The sequence below is a fragment of the Pipistrellus kuhlii genome, unplaced genomic scaffold (genome assembly GCF_014108245.1).
Source record: "Pipistrellus kuhlii isolate mPipKuh1 unplaced genomic scaffold, mPipKuh1.p scaffold_m20_p_2, whole genome shotgun sequence".
NCBI lineage: Eukaryota > Metazoa > Chordata > Mammalia > Chiroptera > Vespertilionidae > Pipistrellus > Pipistrellus kuhlii.
In genome coordinates, this window is record NW_023425515.1 from 65,089,812 (window position 1) to 65,103,984 (window position 14,173).

Here is a 14,173-nt window from a genome sequence, read left to right on the forward strand (position 1 = left end):
CAGTTATACTACAAAATGATATAGATTACAGTAGGTATTTTATATCTTGTCTTTAAAATTACTTATACAGAGTGGGGCAAAAGTAGGTTTACAGTTGTGAGTACATGAAACATAACTTATTCTCTCACCCTCTTTATATTCTTATTTATTAGCTAGAAGCCCAGTGCACAAAATTCATGCATGGGTAAGGTCCCTGGGTCTGGCCGGCTATCAGGGTCCATTGGGGCCTTCTGGCGGTTAGTAGGGGCCTTCCTTCATTCCGTGCTTCCCCCTGGAGGTCAGGGCATGTCACAGTGAGTGATAGGTCTCCCTGTAGAACTCCCGTGGGGACAATTTGCATATTAGGCTTTTATATGTACAATAGATTATATTATTTTCCATACAAACAACTATAAACCTAGTTTTGCCCCATCTTGTATACCACAAGGACAAAGAAAATTTAGTAATGTTTTGCACATGAGAGGCAATCTGGAGAAGCTGTTTGGGAACTTCAGGAATAGGAAGGATGTTTTTTTACTTTTACCTATGGTTAAAATAACAAAATACATTTCAAATGTTATTGGTTACATGCTTAGACTTTTAAATTTTAAATCTTTTGCTATTGTTCTTGTTGTAATCTTACTAGCAATGCTGTTTAAACCAATTCACTTTATTGATACCCAACTCATATTTTTCCCAAGCACCAGCTTTAAATTTATTATTTAATAAAATACATAATATGTAATTTAATATGTAGTTATAAATAAATTAATATATAATAATACTTAATTATAATTAAATTCTATAATATATAATCCTGCTTCCAACACACCTAGAAACTAAAGCAATCTAAATAACATTTAACCTAATTTGCTAAAAATACAATAAATAGGCAATGTTATGAAAGTATTATAATTGTTTAAGAATAGTAAACTTTTGGAGAGAAGGAAGTATAGGTTAGTGCTGTGTTCTCCTAACCTTTTTATTTTAGTGATGCTTTTTCTTGCTTTGATTTTTTTTCTTTTAAAAAATATTTTATTTTTATTTATTTCAAAGAGGAAGGGAGAGGAAAAGATAGAAACATCAATGATTACAGAGAATCATTGATCAGTTGCTGAATATTGAGCCCACAACCTGGGCATGTGCCCTTGATCAGAATTGAACCTGGGAACTTTCAGTCCGCAGGCTAACATTACCCACTGAGCCAAACAAGCTAGGGTTTTTTGTGCTTTTGAAATGAGCTCTCAATTACAAAATATTAAACTACACTCATTTGCCCAGTGTGGAGAAGCTCACAAGTAAGGACAGACAGCAGCAGCAGGTAGCAAGAGATGGAAAGTGAGTGAAGCAGTGGTTACAAATATTCACAGAAAACTAAAACTGCCCAGTAAGTTGTGCCCTAATATTAGCACGGGTTAGAGTAGTCACTACCTTGGTGGGTGGCCTCAGTGTATTTGGGTTCAGATTCTATATGGCGATACAATTTTTTCCAGTTAAGAGTTATTGGCTTGGAGCAATCACAAAGTGGCCCAAAGGCACCAGACAGGTGTCTATTAGTTTTCCAAAATGCTGTCTTAGACCTGATAGATGTACTGAGAGACTTCAGGAGCTCTACATTTTGGGGATAAATTATACCTAATTGGAATTTCCTGGCTGGTTACATAGCTCGGCCAAGATCCAAATGCCATTAGTACAGCATGCCCTTCCATATTCCCCTTGGCAATAGTATAAATGTTGTTTTGTAATTTGCTGGAAATAACATCAGCTTTTCAATGACATTCTTTAATCTGAAGCTGAAGTTTGTTTTCATTGAGAACATCCTTCCATGCTGCAAGGAAGACTTGGCTCTCCATTTTGCCATCTTCTACAAAATGTACATTGAGTGGGGGTGAGATAGCTGAAGCAGAAGACATTATTATTGTCTTTCACAGCCACCTGCAGGTTATTCAGAGGTTCCATCTTCATGACTGGGCCCAGGTGTTGAGAGGTAGGGAGAAATCAATGCTCTGGTCTGGCACCTCTGGGGATGGATGGCCAGAGGAGTGCTGGGGAGGACACCGAAGCTATTCTTGTTAAACTGGATTGTGAAGTCTGTCATGTGCTACAGAGCTTTGTTGGTGAAGTTCATTTCCATATAGATGTGTCCTTGGCAATGAGTAAATGTTCCCGGAAATCTCCAAGCCTTTCTCCTTTACTGCAGGCAGCCAGACAGCCTCAGGAGCCATATACCCAGCAAGTGCTATGCCTATGCCTGTTGAGTTCAAATGGATCATTCAGACCCACTGCTGACCACAGCAGCAGTAGGCAAAAGAGCAAAGGTTTAGGCACTAATGATGAATGAAGGTTATGCCACAAGACTATCTAGTTCTCCTCTCAAGAGATCCACAGCTCCTTCCTGCATAGAGGAGACGTTGGCACATTGACTGGGGGACCAAGGAAAAGGTTTAAAAGGTCACCCAGAAGGTCACCTTGAGAGAAAATAACCTGAGGCTGTTCCAGGTTGGTGGCAGTGGTGGTGCCAGCAGGGCTGTCACCTGCATCAGTGCTCCCATGATGTATTGGGAAGAGCTTGTGATGGATTCCATGACTTCCTTTCACAGAAGCATTGGGAGGCTTGTGGTACATAGTGGCCAAAGAACCGCTGTGGCAGATTCGCTCTCCCAGCAGAGTTGGCTCAATATATGTCTCCTCAGAGGTCAGATATGACTACTTCTTTGGCTCTGACAGGGTTCATTGAGAGAAGCCACCAAAAAATATCTTGAAGCTCAAAATGACCAGAAATCCGTGTTGCCAAGCTCAAGACCTGCTGGACCAGCTCCTGTGTTTCTGATGGCAATAAGCAGAGTCGATGAGTAACAACTCCAGAAATTCCATTAGGACTTTTACTGCTGAGTTGGATGAGATAGCCGGCAGTTACCCATTCAAGGATGCTCTGAGCCTCTCTGTCATCTTTAAGGTTGTAATCAGACAGACAGTGCAGGAAGAAAATCTGTCCCTATTCAGGACAGCTGTGCCCTCATTCAGGGCTATCAGCAGCTTATTAATGCTCTATGGTAGGGGTGTCGAACTCAATCAGAGAAGGGGCCAAAATCTAAAATCCAGCCTAAATCGCGGGCCGAATGGTTTACTGAACAGTCATAAACTGTCATTGTGATGGAAACACAGCGGAGTGCAGTGATGACAGTGCGGTGCGGGCCACATTGCAAGGCCTGGCGGGACGGATTTGGCCCGTGGGCCTTGTGTTTGACACATGTCCCTATTCAGGACAGCTGTGCCCTCATTCAGGGCTATCAGCAGCTTATTAATGCTCTATGGGTTCGGTTCTAGTAAGTTGCTGTTTGGGTCAGACTCACTGATTTCAGGTAACACAGCTATAGCATTAGCCATCACTATTGGATTTGAATCTGCTCTGAGATCCTGCAGAGAATCCAGAAATCCCTGGGCATTGATATCGTGGAGTTTTGCCACACAGACCGCTGCTGTTTTTTGAACATGGAGATCTGTGTCTTCCAAGCACTGTTGAGGGGCTCACAGAGATAGTCTGTAATCTTGTCCACTTGGTTGCACCCCAAGGTTCTGACTGCCAGGGCCAGGACTAGAGGATTGGGATCTTCACAGTCCTTCACAACACCTGCTGACAGCCATGATGGCATAGTTCATCAAGCAGAGATATGCTCCATCTGGAGAAGAACGCTAACCTCCTTCCCTAAAGTCATGAAAGCAGTCGCTTTCTTCACAGCCTCCTTCCTCTTTTCTTTCTTTTCATTGTGGAGTCCAGCTTTTAATACAAAGATTTCTCCTTTCTTATTGCTTATGAAGTACTTGGAGGCCGTCATGGTTTTGGATCTTTAAAGTGCACCTGAAGCCGAGACTGGTTTGGCTCAGTGGATAGAGCGTCGGTCTGTGGACTGAAAGATCCCAGGTTCGATTCCGGTCAAGGGCATGTACATTGGTTTGTGGGCACATTCCCGGCAGGGGGCATGCAGGAGGCAGCTGGTTGATGTTTCTCTCTCATCGATGTTTCTAGCTCTCTATTCCTCTTCCCTTCCTCTCTGTAAAAAATCAATAAAATATATTCCAAAAAAAATAAATAAAGTGCACCTGAAGCAAGAGTGGGGTGACAGAGGCAGCCAGAGAACATGTGAGTGCTATAACGGTTTCCTGCACGTCAAGCCTCCTCAAGCTGCTTTCTGACTATACACTTCCCAATATCAATATTTTCAGTGCAGTTCAATGTATATTTGTAAGTAAATGAATGTATTATATGTTATAAAGAACATTCAAAACAAGACTTAGGAAATATATTAATATTTAAATATAATGTATTTTATTTTAGATGGTATATTGATATGCTTGATAAGAGTATTATCATTAAATATGTTTTATTATTTTTGAAAACTTTTTTTCAGCATTTTCTTATCTAGAAATTCAAATTTCTGGTTCTGTATTTTGTTTTAATTCTGTCTTTCTGGAAGAAAAAAACCTCACAAAGATAAGCAGATGAAAATTTAAAAAAATGTATAAATGGCTTAAAAATTTAATTGTGACACCAATTTTTCTTTTAAAAATATTTTTATTGATTTCATAGAGGAGAGAAGAGGAATGGAGAGATAGAAACATCAATGGTGAGAGAGAATAATTGATCAGCTGCCTCTTGTATGCCCCCTATTGGGGGTGGAGGCCACAGCTCAGGCCTGTGCCCTTGAATTGAACCTGGGACCCTTAAGTCCACTGGCTGACACTCTATCCACTGAGCCAAACCAGATAGGGCTTGTCACCTATTTTTTAATACTGTCCACAAACACTGGACCCCAAATTTACTAAAACTCACTTTAAATAGGGTAGAAAACTTTGTTTTCAAGCTGTTGATTGAACAGCTATTATGACATCACTTTTTCAGCAACCAAATGATGGGGGCATTTCCAACCACACATTTTCAAAATTTCTTCAATATAATACAAGTTTTTACTTTTTTTAAAAAAATTATGTTTTCACTCATTAGAAAGTGTTATTTTTTCCTCAAAAGGAAAGATAACATTTATGTATTTTTAAAAAATCTGCTGAGCAGCACGCTATTCATAGCAATTTTTCATTACAAGAGAGTTCAATAAATTAGGGACACTTGTCAGTTGCAAAAGAACAATGTGTAACATGCCCAGTTTAAGAACTCTCAAGTGCTTTGTCATGAGAAAACTAGAGGACCTCTATTTTCAATGACTCTTAACTGCTGGCTACATAATAGAATCACTGGGAGCCTTAAAAAACAAGCAAAACAGAAACAAATGAACAAACAACCCTTCCCCCTTACCTGGTTTCTAGATTCCACCCCTAGAGGAGTCTGACTTAATTGTTATGTAGTGGGACACAGAAAGCGGTATTTTTCAAAATCATCCCTAGTTATTCTCACATGTAGTCACAAGGAGAACTATTGTTATGTTTGGACAAAAATTTCCTTGAATATTCCCTGTATCATCACAAAATATTTTACATATTCTAACTAAGCTAATATAATTCATAAATTCTTAAATGAACACAAATCAATAGCAGTACATTACAGCATCCAGGAGGAGAAAGACTATGGCTGCCGTGTCAAACCTGTTTGGATACACTTGTAAACGTGTACTCTTCTCTTGTGTGTGTGTGTGTGTGTGTGTGTGTGTGTGTGTGTAATTGTGGTAAAAACAAAGCATGCAGAATTTACTGTCTTAATCATTTTTAAGTGTGCATGCAGTTCAGTGGAGTTGACTATATTTACATTATTGTATAACTGATCTCTAGAACTTTTTCATCTTGTAAAACTACAATAAAACTCTATACCCATTGAATAACTCCTCATTCCCTCCTCCTCCCAGAACTGGACAATCACCATTTTATTTTCCGTTTCCATCATTTTGACTACTCTGGTTATCTTACCTAAATGGAACCATATAGTATTTGACCTTTAGTGACCCTGTTATTTTGTGGACCTTGCTTGTGTTGTGGCCATCTCACAGAGGGAGGGGTGAAGGAAGAGAGCTTTGTTTATAAACTACTAAATATTAAGATTATTTTTTATTATTTTATTTTAAAAAATATTTATTTTATTAAAAACACATTTTTATTGATTTCAGAGAGGAAGGGAAAGGGAGAGATAGAAACATCAATTTTGAGAGAAAATCATTGATCAGCTGCCCCCTGCACGTCCCACACTGGGGATCGAGCTTACAACCTGGACATATGCTCTGACTTGGAATCAAACTGTGGCCTCCTGGTTTATAGGTCAACGCTAAACCACTGAGCTACACCGATTGGGCCTTTTTATTTTAAGCAAAAATTTAGAAATGAAAGTTCCAGTGTTTTCTATCTCCAGTCCAATAGATGGATTTGTATAACTCACTGTCAGTGTCCTCCAGCCAGAGACCACCAGGAGGTCATCTGGAGTTTATTACTACTCATCGCAATAAGGGAGAACACACATTGTGGAACAGTGGCACGTTTCAGTAAGAGGACATTAAAATGGCTTTTTATAGGACTTGGGCTTTGATGGGTGATTCTGAAGAGAGTCTAAGGAAGCAGAGATTCACTCTACATGGATGCTGTCAGGAAGTGAGGGTAATTCTATGATTGGGTATCTGAATAAATCTTATCTGTAAAAGGGGAGAGGATAAAGCTGTGGTTGGCAAAGAAGCAGCAGAAACTCATATAATCCAGGACAGGGGGCTGTATGGTATTTTTGGAGTTTTCCCTAGGGCCCATATTTAGGTTTGTGCTTAGACAAAATTATGAAGAGGCCCTGTTTTGTCTCACTCTATTGTGACCTTATCTGATGCCGCTCTGTGAGACTGTGAATGTGCCACAGGAGGGAAACCTGGGCTAGCCGCTAAGTTTAGTCCAGTCTGAGGTACCACTGGGACCTACCCCTGAGTGTCAGATTTCAGGGTCAACTGCTGTCTTCTCCACTGCTTTGGAATCAGGAAACCTGTGATTCAACCTCAGTGTCACCACTAACCAACAGTGTGATCATGGGCAAATGACTTGCTCTCTGTTAGTTTCTTTTCCTACCTGCTACCTATCTCACAGTAACATAGTGAGCTTTAAAAGAGATAAAGCATTGAGCATGCTGAGAAGATTAATTCTTATAGGGTGAGAACTCAGGTTGTAATAATAGCTTCTCTTTAGCTCTATCTTATAGGAGATTCTTTTATTCATTTAAGAAACAGTTATTGGCCCTGGCCAGTGTGGCTCAATTGGGTGGGTGTTGTTCATGGGCCAAAAGGTCACCAGTTTGATTCTCAGTCAGGGCAACCAGTCCATGTTTCTCTCTCTCCCTCTCTCTAAAAAATCAGTGTATATATATATTTTCTTCCCCTTCCCCCCCCCCACCACCCTCCCTCCCGTGCCAATCATTATCTTAGGTAACTGTGCTAGGAGAATAAGACATACAAGGCCTCTGTCCTTACAGAACCCACAATCCAGAAAGGGTTTCAGACAATTAAGTGGGCACTTGAACAGAGGCTGAAGGGCTTGGGAAGGGAGTTTACGGGAATCCCTAAAATAGCTTAGCAGGATTGGGAATGACCTGTAGGAGAAAGGGATGTTTACACTGATATCTAATTGATGGACAGAATTTATCGGGGGAAGCATGCTCCTGGTACAAGCAGTAGCATAACCTAAAACAGAAAAGTGACGGAGAGCATGGCACACACTGTTTAGTGGGAAACAAACTAAAAAACAAGAACAGAAACAAGAACTTTTTAAGTGCACCCTATATGAAACAATTTATTTCTTTTCAACTCTTGCACACAATTTTATGTGGCACTGCAATAGTAATCATTGCTCATTAATTAATGAATGATGATACAAGGCTTTGAAAATACAAAGTGCAGTACATTTGCTAACAAACTGATGATTAGCATGATTGCTGTTTCAATTTAGCCTCTGTTTACTCACTGCACTTGGACTTCCAACTGTCTGCTTGCCTTCTCGCACCAAAGACAGCTGTCACAATAGGCTTGGTTTGGTGGCTATTTTTGGTCTTTCATTCCCTAGGTTGTTAATGAGGTTAGGAATGACTAATAATGGAAAAGGAAAAAGTGGTCTGAATGACTTCCAGAGTCCTTTTTTAATAAGTCTGCAATGCTTATTACCCTCCCACTTTCTGATACACTCTAATCTGGCTAAAAGGATTGGGATTCTGTGTGGTGGGGGCATCTGATGAAGCAAATGTACCAAAGACTATTTTTGGTTATTTAACTATATACATTTTCTTGATTGAGGTCCACCAAATAATATAACTTCTTGTGGATTCAACTTATTGCCTCTACTATGATGTATAATTTCTAGAGAAATGACTAAGTGTAATTTTAAAAGTTTATATCTTTACTAGAGGTCTGGTGCACAAATTTGTGCACCAGTGGGGACCCTCAGCCTGGCCTGTGAGATTGGGCCAAAACCAGCTCTCTGACATCCCCTGAGGGGTCCCAGATTGCCAGAGAGTGCAGGCCAGGCCAAGGGACACCACCAATGCATGATTGGGGCTGGGGAGGGACTCAGGAAGTTGGGTAGCCAGGGAGGGACTGCGAAAGGGCTCCAGGGTGTGTCTAGCCCACCTCCCTCAGCCTGATCAGCCAGAACCCACCAGCAAGCTAACCTACCAGAGTGTCTGCCCCCTTGTGGCCAGTCATAGGAAATGGTTGAGCAGTCTTATCATATCATTAGCATTTTACGCTTTGATTGGTTGAACAGACAACCAGATGATCAGAGACTTAGCATATTAAGCTTATATTATATAGGATACTTGATTAAAAAAAATCTCAATGTTATCATCTTCTGCCATTAAAAAAACTCCTGTCAAAAACTAGCTCTAATGAGTTTTGATTGTTGGTGAACATCTGAAACCAGTTAGTCTATAATTAAACAACTATCAAACATGTTCTTTGTTTCTGCAATGAAAAACTGGGATAAGCTGATATTTGGGTGCAGAATCCTATTGGTAAAAATTATGTTGGTCAGCAGGCCCAGCTTCATCAAAATGTGGGCTTTCACCCAGTCTGAAAGAAGTTTCCGGTGAAATATTCTTCTCTGTAGTGTATAGAAAGCACTCTTCAGTTGCCCTATGTGTCATGTGACTCATATGCTTGGTTGGCTGCCTAGCTAAGCTGATGGGAATTTGGCCTGGAGGGGATGCACTAACAGTTCTCAGTCTGAATGTGGGTGAGGACATGTTTCTGTTGCACATTTGAATCCTTGCAGCTCTCTTTTGGCTGAAAGTATGGTCTCTTATCATCAAGTGCTTAATTCTAGTAGGAGAGAAAAGACACACTCACAACTGTATTTATATTAAATTGGGTGGGTGGTGACAAGTGCAGTATGAATGACATAAATCCATCATGACACGGGAGTAGGGAAGGGAGAGATTAGCCTGGCTGGATAGTTTTCATAGCAGAGTTGGCTTTCAAAATGGGCCTTGAACAATAGGGGATTGTGGGTGGGCAAAGGAAGAGCAGACCAAGACATGGCAATGGCAAGAGCACAGAGGAGAGATAACAATAGATGTTGAGTCCTGACCTATTATTAAGAAGGGTCCTGATTTTCTTGGAATAGTTCCAATTTATACTTTCTGACCTATGATAATCACGCTGAATAATGCCCCTCAAAATGTCCATGTCCTAATCTCAAGAACCCGAGTTTGTCACCTTGCATGGTAAAAGAGACTAGAGAGATGTGATTCAATTAAGGATCTTGAGATGGGGAAATTATTTTGGATGATCTGGACTGGCCCAATGTAATGACAAGAGTACTTCTGGCCCTAGCTGGTTTGGCTCAGTGGATAGAGTGTCATCCTGTGGACTGAAGGATCCTGGGTTCGATTCTGGTCAGGGTCACATGCCCAGGTTACTGGCTGGATCCCCAGTAGAGAGCGTGCATGAGGCAGTTGATAGATGATACTTTCTCATCATTGATGTTTCTATCTCTCTATCTCTCTTCCTTCCTCTCTGTAAAAAAATCAATAAAAATATATTTAAAAAAATAAATAAAAGCAGCAAGGGAACAGATTCTGCCCTCAGAGTGTCTACAAAGGGCCAGCCTTGGCAGCTTCTTGAATATAACCCAATGATACTGATTTTGGACTTCAGACCTCTGGGACTGTAAGATGGTATATTTGTGTTGTTTTAAGTCACAAAACTTGTAGTAATTTGTTGTAGTGATAGTTAACTAGTACAGCAAGTATATTGAGCCCCTTTACTCCTTCACAAATACCCAGGTTTGGTGATACATTATGTATATGTTTATTCTATGCATAGGCCACAGCAGCTTACAAATCCCTGGTTCTGTCAAAATAACTTTAGGAAATAAAATTTAGGTCGATCTACTCTGATTATCAGGGATTGGATCTTGAAGGTATGAAAGGGGATCATCTTCCAGAGAGTATGGGGTGTGTTGAGTTACATGTGTACAAACAGTGGGGGAATTACCAATTAACTAGAGTAAATGGGATGAGACCTAGAGGATGCAAATGGGGAGATGGGATAGTGAACAGAATCCTTTACTTTATTTATTTATTTGTTTATTTATTTATTAAAATATATCTTATTGATTTTTTACAGAGAGAAAGAGAGAGGTATAGAGAGCCAGAAACATCGATGAGAGAGAACCATCGACCAGCTGCCCTATGTACATCCCACACTGGGGATGTGTCTGCAACCAAGGCACATGCCCCTGACTGGAATCGAACCTGGGACCCCTCAATCCACAGGCCGACGCTCTACCCACTGAGCCAAACTGGCTTCAGCCAGAATCCTTTACTTTAACAGCGTCCTGTGTTCAGATACCCATGGACCTTAATCAAAGGCTTAATTAGGTTCCAATCATGTCTTTTTCTGTTTGTTGGACTCTGACAGTCTCCCCCTCCCCCTCCCCCCAAAAATGATGGAAAACATTTTTAGAACCATATTTCCAGAACTGTTGGGCACATTTACTTGACTTTTGGATTCATGTAAACTTATAAGAAGTTCATTTGGCCAGCAACATCTTTCAGTTCATTTTCCAGAGCTATATGGAAAGAATATTTTCTTCTAAGTAAATATGCCAGTCATATCTATTTAAAAATAAATGCAGTAATGCTAATACCATGATTTCATGACCTCTTGAAATATTTTAGTCAGAAAAAAATAAAATCTTCTGTGACTAATTTCTATAACTTCTATATTGCTTGAGGGATCAAATCTCTGTAAATTGTTTTATATTCATAAAATGTTTTCACTCTTCAAGGATTTCCCACAAAAACCTAGGTATTCTTTGTAGGAGAATTAATTTAAGATGGCAAGTCTTTCCTATATAAGGCATAATGGTGTCTTGTCCCAGTTTATGATATAATAGAGAAATTCATTTCAGTAGTGACTCAGTAAAGCAGTAAAATAAATCTATCTTTGTGACACTATAAAAGCCATCTATTTCTGTCTCATTATTTCTTGAGCTTTTAGATTTGTTTAAGTGTCTATGAGTGATTAAATTATATACTAATTTTAGTTTTTAGAAAGATAGTAAAATACTTGTTTTTATATTTTAAGACCTCATAATATGAGTTCTAGATAAATTATTATTTAGATTTATAAATTGACTATTTTTATTCTTTGTGTTGACAGATGACTACTTTACACTATAATTATTCTACTAAAGAAGGTTATGTGGTTAACTCCTCACAGCACACTATTTATGGTTCTGATCATGCATCCACTTAGTTTTATTATATTCTAAATTACAGACATTGTTCATTAGTTAGAGAAATTATAGGAAAAAGTCCATAGAGGAAACAAGACAGCTATATAGAAGCCAAATAAAAATTAGATTATGGAAACAACAACTAACAAAAATTAAAGTAGGAGGGCAGCAATTCACAAGAAAACTCTCAGATAAAATAAGTAAAAACTTACAAAAGAACAATTTTAAACATTGGTTAATGTATTATTCTTAATGAAAATTTCTTTATAAATATTCAAGGCCTCAGAATTAAAAATATTAGCTCTCAGCCTGGTCAGTGTGGCTCAGTAGTTGAGTGTCAACCTATAAACCAAGAGGTTATGGTTTGATTCCCAAGTCAGGGTACATGCCTGTGTTGTTGGCTACATCCCCAATGAGGGGTGTACAGCTGATCAATGAAAATAACATAAAGTAATGGTAGTGATAGCTGGAAAAGGGTAAGTCATATGAAGAAAACAACTGATTATTAAAAACAAATGTACATCAAGACGAAAGCAAATGAAAATACAATGACATATAAAAATAAGTTTGAGTGGTACATCCTCACATATTCAGTAGTTACTAAACTGAAAGGAAATTCTAATTCCTGGTAAATAGGAACACAATCCAACATGCAATTAGGACCATTCCCTTACAATAAACATCTTTATCCTTGACTTATTAAATGTTTCACTAGAATGAATAAACTTTCATCAAAAGAAACAAAGAACAACAATTAAACTGAAACAACATAGTGTGTTCTAAATTGTATTTTCAGCAATATTCAGGAATCTCTTTCAAAGCTAAGGTTTCATGATTGCCAAACAGGATGCTCTATCACAGGGAAGAAGATCCAGTGAAGTTACTCCCAGTGTTCCTCTGCTTCTTAATGAAGATAAATAATTTAGTCTGTATATGGAACTGAATTTGGAATTTTAGATATGTCACATAACTGAAGTCACTTATTAGAGTCCATTTATAGGTTTTGTAAAACATCAAGCTGGATCTTTGGGTAGTAGGAATATTTCTAAATTTTGTGGGCTGTATTTGTAACATACCAGAGAAAGAATTTAGGACAGTCGGAGCTACTCAATAGTCTAGGCAAAAAAACAAGTCAGATGACTCAGATTGCACCAAAACCTCTCTGTGTATATGCAAAAGAAAGCTATAAAGTGTAAAACCACATGAACCAAGTGATTTATATTTAAAATATTTATATGTATACATATAAGTTGTAATTATGAAGAGTAATCAGATTTATGACACAGTTGGATTTATTAGTGGAACTCTAGTTATACTTTGTTTCCTTAAACTCTTTCTCACAATTTTATTAGCATTAATGAATGATTGATTACTAATATGCGACATGGGGGAAGGTTAATGGGGAAAAAAAGGAGATATATGTACTACTATATGTAATACTTTAAACAATAAAATAAATAAATAAATACATAAATAAATAGTTATATAACTTACTCTTCAATTAACTAGGACTAGAAAATCATGGTATACCCCTAAATATGCATGATAAAGTTCAAAGAAAGGAAAATAAACTATGATTATAAGAAATATAGGCAAGTTTTGAATCATCACATATCCTTTAATGAACATCAATTTATTCAACCCTTTGTATATAATCAATATAAAAAAATATTTTGTGTCAACACACACATACACACACACACACACACACACACACACACACACACACCCCTCTTACAAGTTGCCAGATGGTGAAGAAACCTGTTGGGTTTTATGCATAGAAAAAAATATTTAAAATATCTATTTAAGCTATTTTATAATTGGAACCCGAGCCCCCAAAAGGAGACCTCACATGCTTAGAAAACCATTAGGTGGCAGAAAATACCATATCACAAGTAAGCAATGCTAATCACAGAATGTTCCCTTAATCAATATTTACTGAGTATTCAAAGGGTATCTGACTCTATAATAAGTGTCACAGTTGTAGAGAGGTTCTATGGGATGATATGGAGAGAGCTAAGTTAAGACTCCAGGTATCTCCGTTTTTGTCCAGACTCATACCTCTGGGCAAGATGTCTCTTAGAATATAACAGTTTCAATGTTTACATCTATAAAGTAATGATAATAGTACATGACATTCTTAAGTGAGATCATGTGTGATCAAACTTTATCAGGTATAAAACACTTGCGTTACGGTCATCATATTCTGAGTTAATCTCTTTAGGTACATTTAAGATCAATAGAATTTGGGGCTTTATCAGAACCACTGGGGAAAACCTAATGATGTTAGTTGTCCTTAGGCTGGAGAATAAGAGTATATACTCTAATCCTTTAGGGAAAGCCTTCAGCAATTCGCATTACAAAAGAAGGATATGCCTTCTCTGTATGCTTATGGGCCAAGTTATTTATTTATTTATTTTTTACAAGCAATTTGAATGAAATGCATACATTACCATTTTCTCTGTGCCTACAGTTTCTTCCCAGAATGTTTTTC

The 14,173-nt window shown here is 38.3% G+C and overlaps 1 pseudogene; it reads right to left on the reverse strand.

Annotated features, from left to right (window-relative positions):
- Positions 1 to 1,532: 1,532 nt before the first annotated feature.
- LOC118722954 lies at positions 1,533 to 3,843 on the reverse strand (annotated as a pseudogene).
- Between the last annotated feature and the right edge of the window lie 10,330 nt (positions 3,844 to 14,173).